Source organism: Perca flavescens, unplaced genomic scaffold (assembly GCF_004354835.1).
Source record: "Perca flavescens isolate YP-PL-M2 unplaced genomic scaffold, PFLA_1.0 EPR50_1.1_unplaced_scaf_4, whole genome shotgun sequence".
Lineage (NCBI taxonomy): Eukaryota > Metazoa > Chordata > Actinopteri > Perciformes > Percidae > Perca > Perca flavescens.
Window position 1 is genome coordinate 111,232 of NW_021166691.1, and position 10,000 is coordinate 121,231.

The window sequence follows — 10,000 nt, forward strand, 5'->3', positions numbered from 1 at the left end:
TTGTTATCATTAGATGACTGTCTCATAGAAAGAAATGTGCAAACAGGATTATGGCTGCTGGCGCCACTGCCACACTATCATTTACAGAGACCCAACAACTACCCCAAGAGCAAGCATTTGGTGCAACACTGGACCTTTCTCTGCAGAGAAACATCAACATTACATCACTCTCACACACACATATATTGTGTTTGCACCGCAGCAACTAGGAAAAAGCGTTTTGAGGGACTTTTTGAACTTAGTCGGTACTCTCCAAGCACAAGAGGAACTTTGTACAATAATTGGTCCAGGCATCAGTGTACGTCTATGTTCGATCACATGAGCCACGCAGCACCGGCAACTGACATGTTAAACAGCTTGCTAACTAGTCTGCCGAAAGAGTAGATTAATGCTTCATCCACACACTCTTCTCACAGCGTAGAAAGCACACTGCTATGAGCTAAGCTAGGCTAAACCTGCCCTGGACCTTTCTCTGTCAAGTTGAAACTGATTTGATCCCGGAAAAGAGGAAAAAAAGGATGTTTCTTAAAACCACGGACAGTTCCTTCGACATACAGAGATGTGTCCAAACTACATCAATTATTAACAAATGGGAGTTATCATTTTAGTTCCTAGAGATGTTCATCAGTGTTTGTACCTGAGAGTGTCCAGTCTCCAGAGAGGATCCTTCAGTCCTGCTGAGAGTAGCTTCACTCCTGAGTCTCCAGGATGATTGTAGCTCAGGTCCAGCTCTCTCAGATGGGAGGGGTTGGAGCTCAGAGCTGAGACCAGAGAAGAACAGCCTTCCTCTGAGATCAGACAGCCTGACAGACTGCAAATACACAGAACAACACACAGGAACCCTGTCAACACGTGGAGCCATGTGTTTGTTTTAAGTTTGTTTGTTGTCCAGATTTAGAATAACTCTTTAAAATCATCTGTGGTATTTAATTATTTAAAAACAAAAGTAAACAATGAAAAATCCTCATGGAAATTAACTCTGAGTCTAATAACTACTGCTGAAGTTCATCATATCAGCAGACACTAAGCTAGATGTCAGCTGTTTTATCAACTAAAGTTAATCAGATTTTAAATGTTCATCAGTTGAATGTGTTAATGAATCTTGACCTGAGAGTATCCAGTGTGCAGTGTGGACTCTTCAGTCCAACAGAGATCAGCTTCCCTCCTGAATCGTGTAGGTCGCTGTTACTCAGGTCCAGCTCTCTCAGACTAGAGGACTGGGAGCTGAGAACTGAGGACAGAGCTTCACAGCTTCTCTCTGACAGATTACAGTAACTCAGTCTGGAGAGACAACAGGAAGGAAACAAGTTATTTATATTTAACTCCTGTTGAAAGATAGCAGAGTATTTATTGATGACTAAATCCCACAAACAGAGCTTTGTTGGAGGGACGGTAATGATGAAAACATAACATTTGTGTTAAGTCTGGACTTTTGTTGATAGAGAATATTAAATCCATGTTAAACACATGTTCAAATTGTTGCTATTTTATTCTAAAGAAGTTGGAAACATGATAACTAATTGTGACTGAATGAGGAGTAAAAAGACATCCAGAATTCAAATTCACATAAGATAAAAAAAAAAAAGGAGGTTCTCAATCTCATCCATATAGTTCATACTTTGTGCTTTACAAAATATTATACATAAGAACAAAATGCTCTGGAAACATTCTACGATTTCCGAATCGTTACATTTTAAATCCTGACATGAGAAGGTCGGTTTCAATTTAATAAAGCTTAACGTTTAAAGAAATATCACATGAGAAGACAAATAATGACTGTGTGTATGAAATCCCTTCTCGGCATGTTTAAATATCTGCTGATCTATTCTAAACAAGTTGGAAACATGATAATTAATCATGACTGAATTAAACAATATTAGACGAGAGGGTTTGATTTAACATCATTATTTGAGATTTATTTAGATTAGGACAATGCACATTAATCAACATTTCTGTAAATGCGCCAATGTTAGGCAGCCAGCTAATTTTCAACTGTAGGCCTAGTTATCTAGCATGCATGTCTTTATGGTGGGAGGAAACCGGAGCACCCAGAGGAAACCCAGACAAACCCGGGAGAACATGCAAACTCTCCACAGAAAGGCCCAGAATGACCTGGATTTGAACCCAAAACCTTCTTGCTGTGGTGCAGAAGTGCTAACCACTGAGCCACCGGCTGCGGAGAAGGCGCAGAGGTTCGTAAGCATGACTGAAGTGATAATATGACATTAAATCAAACCCTCTCATGTAATAAAGCGATTATGCAACAATGGTTTCCAACTAAATAAAAGTTATAATCAAACTGTATTCATATCCTCTCCGTGAACCATCACCTTATCGTGGTGGAGAGGTTTGTGTGTCTCTGTGAACCTGAGGGCTGTGTTGTCTGGAGCTTTGTGCTCCTGGTAGGGTCTCCCAAGGCAAAGTGGTCTCAGGTGAGGGGCCAGACAAAGAATGGTTCAAAAACCCGAATGCAAAAGCTAAGCAGAGATGGAGTGACCCTGCCCGGAGGAAGCCCGGGGCCCCCGCCTGGAGCCAGGTCCAGACGGCGGGCTCGCCGGCGAAGCGCCTGGTGGCGGGTTTGCCACGGAGCCCGGCCGGGCACAGCCCGAACAAGCTACGTGGCAACTCCCTCTCCATCCCATGGGCCCACCACCTGTGGGAGGAACCGTTGGGGTCGGGTGCGATGCCACATGGGTGGCAGTGAAGGTCAGGGGCCTCGACGGACCAGACCCGGGCGGCAGACGCTGGCTCTGGGGACGTGGAACGTCACCTCTCTGTGGGGAAGGAGCCGGAACTGGTGCGGGAGGTGGAGCGCCACCGGTTAGATCTGGTGGGGCTTACCTCACGCACAGTCTTGGTTCTGGAACCATACTCCTGGATAGGGGTGGACTCTTTTCTTCTCCGGAGTTGCCCAGGGTGTGAGGTGCCGGGCGGGTGTGGGGATACTCACAAGCCCCGGCTGGCGCCGCTGTGTTGGAGTTTACCCGGTGGACGAGAGGGTCGCCTCCCCACGCCTGCGGGTTGTGGGGGAAAACTCTGACTGTTGTTTGTGCATATGCACCAAACAGGAGTTCGGAGTATTCGGCCTTCTTGAGACCTTGACTGGAGTCCTGCATGGGGCTCCAGTGGGGGACTCCATTGTTCTGCTGGGGGACTTCAACGCACACGTGGGCAATGATGGAGACACCTGAGAGGCGTGATTGGGAGGAACGGCCTCCTGATCTAAACCAGAGTGGGTGTTTGTTGTTGGACTTCTGTGCTAGTCATGGATTGTCTATAACGAACACCATGTTCGAACATAGGGATGCTCATAAGTGTACCTGGTACCAGAGCACCCTAGGTCAAGGTCAATGATCGATTTCATAATCGTTTCATCTGATCTGAGGCCGTATGTTTTGGACACTCGGGTGAAGAGAGGGGCAGAGCTGTCAACCGATTACCATCTGGTGATGAGTTGGGTCAGAGGGTGGGGGAAGACTCTGGACAGACCTGGTAAGCCCAAGCGTGTAGTGCGGGTAAATTGGGAACGTCTGGAGGAGGCCCCTGTCCAACAGACTTTCAACTCACACCTCCGGGCGGAGCTTTTCGTGCATCCCTGTGGAGGCTGGGGGCATTGAACCCGAGTGGACAATGTTCAAAGTTTCCATTGCTGAAGCTGCGGCGAGGAGCTGTGGTCTTAGGGTCTTAGGTGCCTCAAGGGGCGGTAACCCACGAACACCGTGGTGGACACCGTGGTCAGGGAAGCCGTCCGACTGAAGAAGGAGTCTTTCCGGGATATGTTATCCCGGAGGACTCGGAGGCAGTTGCAGGGCACCGAAGGGCCGAAGGGCTGCAGCCTCTGCCGTGAAAGAGGCAAAGCAGCGGGTGTGGGAGAAGTTTGGAGAAGACATGGAGAAGGACTTTCGGTCGGCACCAAAGTGCTTCTGGAAAACTGTTCGCCACCTCAGGAGGGGGGGCGGGGAACCATCCAAGCTGTGTACAGTAAGGATGGGACACTGTTGACCTCAACTGAGGAGGTAATAGGGCGGTGGAAGGAGCACTTTGAGGAACTCCTGAATCCGACTAATACGCCCCTCTATGTTAGAGGCAGAGCTGGAGGATAATGGGGGATTGTCGCCGATTTCCCAGGCGGAAGTCACTGATGTAGTCAAACAACTACACAGTGGCAAAGCCCCGGGATTGATGAGATCCGTCCAGAAATGCTCAAGGCTCTGGGTGTGGAGGGGCTGTCCTGGTTGACACGCCTTTTCAACATTGCGTGGAAGTCTGGGGACGGTGCCAAAGGAGTGGCAGACTGGGGTGGTGGTTCCCCTTTTAAAAAAGGGGGACCAGAGGGTGTGTGCCAATTATAGGGGTATCACACTTCTCAGCCTCCCTGGTAAAGTCTACTCCAAGGTGCTGGAAAGGAGGGTTCGGCCGATAGTCGAACCTCGGGTTGAGGAGGAACAATGCGGATTCCGTCCTGGTCGTGGAACAACGGACCAGCTCTTCACTCGCAAGGATCCTGGAGGGAGCCTGGGAGTATGCCCAACCGGGTCTACATGTGTTTTGTGGATTTGGAGAAGGCGTATGACCGGGTCCCCGGGAGATACTGTGGGAGGTGCTGCGGGAGTATGGGGTGAGGGGGTCTCTTCTCAGGGCCATCCAATCTCTGTACAACCAAAGCGAGAGCTGTGTCCGGGTTCTCGGTAGTAAGTCGGACTCGTTTCAGGTGAGGGTTGGCCTCCGCCAGGGCTGCGCTTTGTCACCAATCCTGTTTGTAGTATTTATGGATAGGATATCGAGGCGTAGTCGGGGTGGGGAGGGGTTGCAGTTTGGTGGGCTGGGGATCTCATCGCTGCTCTTTGCAGATGATGTGGTCCTGATGGCATCATCGGCCTGCGACCTTCAGCACTCACTGGATCGGGTTCGCAACCGAGTGTGAAGCGGTTGGGATGAGGATCAGCACCTCTAAATCTGAGGCCATGGTTCTCAGCAGGAAACCGATGGAATGCCTTCTCCAGGTAGGGAATGAGTCCTTACCCCAAGTGAAGGAGTTCAAGTACCTTGGGGTTGTGTTCGCGAGTGAGGGACAATGGAGCGGGAGATTGGTCGGAGAATCGGGCGCAGCGGGTGCGGTATTGCATTCAATCTATCGCACTGTTAGGATTTAAAAGAGAGCTTAGCCAGAAGGCAAAGCTCTCGATCTACCGGTCAGTTTTCGTTCCTACCCTCACCTATGGTCATGAAGGCTGGGTCATGACCGAAAGAACGAGATCCAGGGTACAAGCGGCTGAAATGGGTTTCCTCAGGAGGGTGGCTGGCGTCTCCCTTAGAGATAGGGTGAGAAGCTCAGTCATCCGTGAGGAGCTCGGAGAGAGCCGCTGCTCCTTTGCGCCGAAAGGAGCCAGTTGAGGTGGTTCGGCATCTGGTAAGGATGCCCCTGGGCGCCTCCCTAGGGAGGTGTTCCAGGCACGCCCAGCTGGGAGGAGGCCTCGGGAAGACCCAGGACTAGGTGGAGGGATTATATCTCCAACCTGGCCTGGGGAACGCCTGGATCCCCCAGTCGGAGCTGGTTAATGTTGCTCGGGAAAGGGAAGTTTGGGGTCCCCTGCTGGAACTGCTCCCCCCGCGACCCGACACCGGATAAGCGGACGAGGATGGATGGATGGATGGATGTATTCATATTGTTGGGCAATTAGCTCTTAAAATAAAGAACAGCAACAGAGATGATTTGTAGTCCCTCCCTTTTAAACGTTAGTCAGCCAGTCATTTTAAGCTAACGTTAGCTTTGTAACGGTAGAGACCATGGAATTTTCCAAAAACGTAATAACTACCACACATATAAACACCAACTGCTTGGGTAACTTAATCTGGTTTTAACTAAGATATCTACTGAAAAAAAATACTTTCATGGATGGATCCAAACTATTCCAGTAAAAGTTAACTATAGAGTGTTGTAAAAATGTTGTTTCATCCAATGAATCACTTCTCATCCTCTTCCTACCATTCATAAAAACTAAGCCCTCCATATAAATCAAAATCAATCAGATTGTCTGGTCGGATCTACTTGTTGTATAATCAGGAATAAACAAACGTCCAGTAATCAAAGTCACTGGATATTAAAATACAAATGATTTTCTCTCTTTCTCTCTCTCTCTCTATATATATATATATATATATATATATATATATATATATATATATATATATATATATATATATATATATATATATATATATACAATATATATATATATATATATATATATATATATATATATATATTTCATTCTTTATGAAGTGATTATAAATCAGAATAAATTACTTTGAAAACATTCACTTTTTTTTTTTTTTTTTTTAATGTTTCCAAAGTATTTTTCAATACTGTGTTTTCAAAGATTATTGACCTGACCTGAGAGTCTCCAGTGTGCAGTGTGGACTCTTCAGTCCATCAGAGATCAGCTTCCCTCCTGAATCCTGCAGGTTGTTGTTACTCAGATCCAGCTCTCTCAGACTAGAGGACTGGGAGCTGAGAACTGAGGACAGAGCTTCACAGCTTCTCTCTGACAGATTACAGCCACTCAGTCTGAAGAGACAACAGGAAGGAAACAAGTTATTTATATTTATCTCCTGTTGAAAGATAGCAGAGTATTTATTGATGAATAAATCACACTTACAGAGCTTTGTTGGAGGGACGGTAATGAAGAAGACAGATAATAATTGTGTTTAAATGTTAAGTCTGGACTTTTGGTGACACAGAATATAAAATACATTTAACATCTAAACAAGTTGGAAACATGATAACTAATTTTGACTGTATGAGGAGTAAAAAGACATCCAGTATTCAAATTCACATAAGATTTAAAAAAAAAAAAAAAAATAGGTTCTCAATCTCAGCCATAGTTCATACTTTGTGCTTTACAATGTATTATAAATAAGAACAAATGCTTTGGAGACAAAGATTTCTGAATTGTTAAATTTTAAATCCTGACATGAGAAGGGTGGTTTGGATGTAATAAAGCTCAACGTTCAGAAAAATGTCATATAAGAAGACAAATAACGATTGTTTATATGTTGAGTCTGGACTTTTGGTGATACGGTATATGAAATCCCTTCTCAGCATATATAAATATCTGCTGCTCTAATCTAAACAAGTTGGAAACATGCTAATTAATCATGACTGAATTAAACAATATTACACGAGAGGGTTTGATTTAACGTCATTATTGGCACGACAGTGATGCGGCTAGGACCGAGGCGCTGGGGCCGAGGTTCGTAAGCATGACTGAAGTGATCATATGACGTTAAATCAAACAATCTTTTGTAATAAAGCGATTATACAACAACGGTTACCAACTAAATAAAAGTTATAACCAAACTGTATTCACATTATGGGGCAATTCACTGTCAAAAAAAAGAAAAGCAACAGAGACGATTTGTAGTCCCTCCCTGTTAAACATTAGTCAGCCAGTCATCTTAAGCTAACATTAGCTTTGTAACGGTAGAGATCGTGGAATTTTCCAAAACGTAATAAACCGCACATATAAAAAACACCAAACTGCTTGGCTAATTTAATCTGGTTATAACTAAAATATCTCCTGAAAAGAATATTTTTTTTTCATGGATGGATTTTAGCTATTTTATGTCCGTGGACTTCATTATTGAGTGTCAGTGACACAGCTGATGTGATCCAAACAGCTGATCAAACAGCTGATCCAGCTGATGTGATCCAAACAGCTGATGTGATCCAAACAGCTGATGTGATCCAAACAGCTGATGTCATCCAAACAGCTGATGATTGTTGTCATCCAAACAGCTGATGTCATCCAAACAGCTGATGTGAACTGATTTATAGAACTTTGTTTTGTTTATATACCATGTTGGTGATGCTAATTAATCTGCAGTTTTACGTTTGAGCATGGGTGGAGCATTGCCTTTGGGAAGGCATACAGGTAATTAACAGCCAGGGATACACAGGTGTGTGGCTAGGGGGAAAAGCATACAGCTTTTCACCGTGTCAGGTTTGATTTGTGTGCAAAAGAAAATTAATGGAACTAAACCAGAAATGAAATGAAATGAAATGGACTTTATTGCTTGTGCTACAGTGAGGTGGCCGTCAGGAAAATAAATGGTTTACAACGCTGAAATGCAGAGAGATTGTGGACATTGATTGACCAAGCAAGTTCTTTCCTGGTCCCACCTCATTGGCCTAATGTAGGAGTTGGTAAAAGAATCCATAAACTGATGTGATCCAAACAGCTGATTTATTTGAGCGGTATCGAGGCTAGCCTACATAACCTTATCCCTCCTCATACATGCTCTATACATACCAGCAGATTATTTATGTCACATTATGTTTCTTTTTTGCAAATGGCATTTTTCTTTAAAACATTGGTAATGTGGAGCATTTTAGTAAACACTGTATAGTAGAGGTGTTGAAATTAATCAAATAATCGATGCATCTGGATTAATTAATTAATTAATTTTCCGGCCGCGGCATAAACATTCAAATGAGAAATAATATTCTCAGTAGCCTAACCCGTTTCTCTCTCACACACACACACACACACACACACACACACACACACACACACACACACACACACACACACACACACACACACACACACACACAGATGGAGACAGGCACACACACACACACACACACACACACACACACACACACAGACACACACACACACACACACACACACACACACACACAGATGGACACAGGCACACACACACACACACACACAGACACACACACACACACACGGACACACACAGAGTGGAGAGAATCGCAAACACAGGAAAAACACTGACACACATCACACACACACACACACACACAGCTGAGTTGGAGACACGGGAGAGTTGGAGAGAGAATCACAAATGGAGCACAACGGACTAGCTAAAGTTGGAAAAACACTGAGCTAAAGATGAGAGACACTAAAGCAGCTAACGGACTAGCTAAAGTTGGAGCTAACGGACTAGCTAAAGTTGGGAGACTAGCTAAAGTTGGACTAACGGACTAGCTAAAGTTGGAGCTAACGGACTAGCTAAAGTTGGAGCTAACGGACTAGCTAAAGTTGGAAGCTAACGGACTAGCTAAAGTTGGAGCACATAAAGTTGGAGCTAACGGACTAGCTAAAGTTGGAGCCAACGGACTAGCTAAAGTTGGAGCCAACGGACTAGCTAAAGTTGGAGCTAACGGACTAGCTAAAGTTGGAGCTAACGGACTAGCTAAAGTTGGAGCTAACGGACTAGCTAAAGTTGGAGCTAACGGACTAGCTAAAGTTGGAGCTAACGGACTAAAAGTTGGAGCTAACGGACTAGCTAAAGTTGGAGCTAACGGACTAGCTAAAGTTGGAGCTAACGGACTAGCTAAAGTTGGAGCTAACGGACTAGCTAAAGTTGGAGCTAACGGACTAGCTAAAGTTGGAGCTAACGGACTAGCTAAAGTTGGAGCTAACGGACTAGCTAAAGTTGGAGCTAACGGACTAGCTAAAGTTGGAGTTGGAGCTAAAGTTGGAGCCAACGGACTAGCTAAAGTTGGAGCTAACGGAAGCTAAAGTTGGAGCTAACGGACTAGCTAAAGTTGGAGCTAACGGACTAGCTAAAGTTGGAGCTAACGGACTAGCTAAAGTTGGAGCTAACGGACTAGCTAAAGTTGGAGCTAACGGACTAGCTAAAGTTGGAGCTAACGGACTAGCTAAAGTTTAACGGAGCTAAAGTTGGACTACTAGCTAAAGTTGGAGCTAACGGACTAGCTAAAGTTGGAGCTAACGGACTAGCTAAAGTTGGAGCTAACGGACTAGCTAAAGTTGGAGCTAACGGACTAGCTAAAGTTGGAGCTAACGGACTAGCTAAAGTTGGAGCTAACGGACTAGCTAAAGTTGGAGCTAAAGTTGGAGCTAACGGACTAGCTAAAGTTGGAGCTAACGGACTAGCTAAAGTTGGAGCTAACGGACTAGCTAAAGTTGGAGCTAACGGACTAGCTAAAGTTGGAGCTAAC

At 44.9% G+C, this 10,000-nt stretch overlaps 1 pseudogene; it reads right to left on the bottom strand.

The window, feature by feature from the left end:
* Positions 1–10,000, bottom strand: part of LOC114551719 (NLR family CARD domain-containing protein 3-like) — a 91,093-nt pseudogene that overhangs the window by 58,616 nt on the left and 22,477 nt on the right.